This window comes from Austrofundulus limnaeus, unplaced genomic scaffold (assembly GCF_001266775.1).
Source record: "Austrofundulus limnaeus strain Quisiro unplaced genomic scaffold, Austrofundulus_limnaeus-1.0 Scaffold434, whole genome shotgun sequence".
Taxonomy (NCBI): domain Eukaryota; kingdom Metazoa; phylum Chordata; class Actinopteri; order Cyprinodontiformes; family Rivulidae; genus Austrofundulus; species Austrofundulus limnaeus.
Genome location: NW_013952836.1, coordinates 255,439 through 257,942, shown reverse-complemented (window position 1 = coordinate 257,942; position 2,504 = coordinate 255,439). Strand labels below are relative to the sequence as shown.

General features: G+C 36.3%; 1 long non-coding RNA gene across 1 annotated transcript in view; it reads right to left on the bottom strand.

Annotated features, from left to right (window-relative positions):
* Positions 1-176: 176 nt before the first annotated feature.
* LOC106529283 (uncharacterized) overlaps positions 177-2,504 on the bottom strand; it is a 10,624-nt gene continuing 8,296 nt past the window's right edge. The window contains exon 3 of the long non-coding RNA XR_001311621.1: positions 177-705. This is a non-coding gene — a long non-coding RNA (uncharacterized LOC106529283). The remainder of the gene's footprint in view (positions 706-2,504) is intronic.

Sequence of the window (2,504 nt, the reverse complement as noted above, 5' to 3'; positions counted from 1 at the left end):
TCCCTGTAGAGTCAAAAATAATTCATATTAAAAAAATTCTCATTATCTTTATCAATTTCCCCCCTGAGTAACTTTTATCTTCCAAATTTTGAGCTAATTAAAAAAATGTTTCTCGTTTCTGTCGGAGGAGGAACGACACGGTGCCTGCTGTGTTTAATATATTAAAGAACAAGAATTAGATTTTATTTTATTACGTTACAGAAAATCCCATTAATAATAAAAACACCACGGGGTGTGGAACTTAATGCATGCAAACGACTGTTTCTTTCCAATCTGGACGAAGTTTTGTGTCGAATCATTTCATCAGTAGCTGAGACGTATCAGAAATCAGCAAAGATTTAGATGTTTATCTTTCATTTGAGGATATCTGTGTCCAGAATCATTACTAAATGTTTGCTTTTTAATGCACAGAATCATCTTTTCAGGTGCTCGAATTCAAACCCATCTCCTTTCCTTTCAATTATTTCTTCATTAGTCGAGCAAGTAAAAGGTCTTGAGAGGATTCCTCGGGTTGGATTTGCATTTCAAATCTGTTGCTGTGGAACCACAAAGGAGTTGTGAATTTAAGGGAAGCGGGCCATCCTTAGGCTGCGGGAACATCTGAGAGTCGTGTTCAGAGGAGCATCAGGACTGTTTAAATCAGTTTGGTTTCAGGGTAACAAACACATTAGTGAGATTGGCAGCAGAAAAACAGGCTTTTCAGATCTGTGAAGAGAAAGAAAGCGGCATAAATGAATAATGATTGATTCGTGTTCGGATGGAAACGCCCTAAAACGTACTGAGAGACAGCGTTTTTTTTTTTAAATCTCAAACTTATTATATAACTAAACTCAATGTGCTTTTGTTGTGCAGGTAATAAAGAAAACTTCATGTTCTTGGTGTTTGATCCCTGGTCRCTCTAGTGAATATCGAAACATTTTGCTTGTTTCTTTTGAAAACAATGACATGTCATGTTAATAAAAAACACAGCATGTTGTCACTGATAAGCACATGGTGGAGGGGTGATGGTTTGTGGACTCCCACACAGCAAAGACAGGAGTGTTAAAATTTCAGTGTTAAACTTTTGGGTGTTRATTTAACACTCCCTAGTGTTATTTTAACACTTTCTGAGTACACTCACACCTGGTGTTACTGTTAACTCACAGTGTTGATTTCCTYAGTGTTGTCTCAACACTGGACAGTGTTAAATAAGCTCCGCCCACAGTTAAGTTTTATATAACACTTAACAGTGTTGTTATTTGACACCATGCAGTGTTGAAAGAAGCATTCTGAAAAGCCCCGCCCTCTTCCACCTCATGTCAGACAGTCCAGTATTTACCCAGCATTCCTTGCTGAGAAATCTTGCAGAAACGATGTGTTTGCATGTTTATGACTATTAAAGACGTTCATGAGTAAAAATGAGTTGTTCTGGTTAGTTTTCTTGTTCAGTTTGATCAAGTTGTTCAACTTTAAGTTTATGTTTTTTGGCCAAAATTCAACACCCTGAGTGAGAGGTACTTCCTGGTGTGTGAAGGATGACTCCATTATACTTTTCTGCTAACTACTGAGAGTTGATATTAACTCTGAGTGTTAAATTTACACTCTCAATTTGATGGTGTGTTAAAACCTTATGGTGTCTGTTAATCTTACAAACACCACAATTTCCTTTGTTAATAAAAATAATAATAATATACTGGTGTTATTAATAACACTTTACTTTAACACTGTTGAAATGTTAATGACACCTAGTATTGTTGGATATTTAACACTGGCTTGTGTTACTGTTAACACTATATTTTAACACTAACACTATTTTTATGTTAATGTGACACCAAGAATTGTTGAATAATAAACACTGGTTGGTATTAGATTAACAAAGAAATGAGTGTTAAAATTTAACACTTTCACAAATGTTATTTTAACACCAGCGAGTGTGGACACATATAGACACTTTGTTGGTGTTAAAATTAACACTGTGGTTGTTAAATTAACACTGRCATTTTTGCCATACACAACAAAGATCTCACACATAACATTTTAATTTACTTTATTATTTAATGTTAGGTGGTYAATGATGGGCACAGCTARCCTAAAAGTTAGCTTCACTAACAGTCAATCTGCTAACTAAAATATTAGCTTTGCAAATGTTTAACCACCAAACAGATAAGAAAATTAGCTAACTGGTGACCACTAACTCAAAGTCTGTCAATCAGAGACAGAACTCTTGGCTAAAAGCTCAGAAAAAAACATTTCTACATCCACCAGCTGAAACAAGCAGCTGAATCTGCAAAATGTCTCTATTGTTCAGCCAGTGGCTCCTTCACACACACCAACATGTCTGCTGAAGGCAGAGAGGTGACATCACTGAACCACAAGCAAATATAACCAGAGTTATGTCTGCTGTTTGAGAAATATAATCAGACAATCTAGCAGCACCATGGCTCAGTGGTCAGCACTGATGCCTCGCAGCAAGAAGGTCCTGGGTTTGATCTCCAATTTGGACCTGGGGTCTTTCTGTGCAGTTT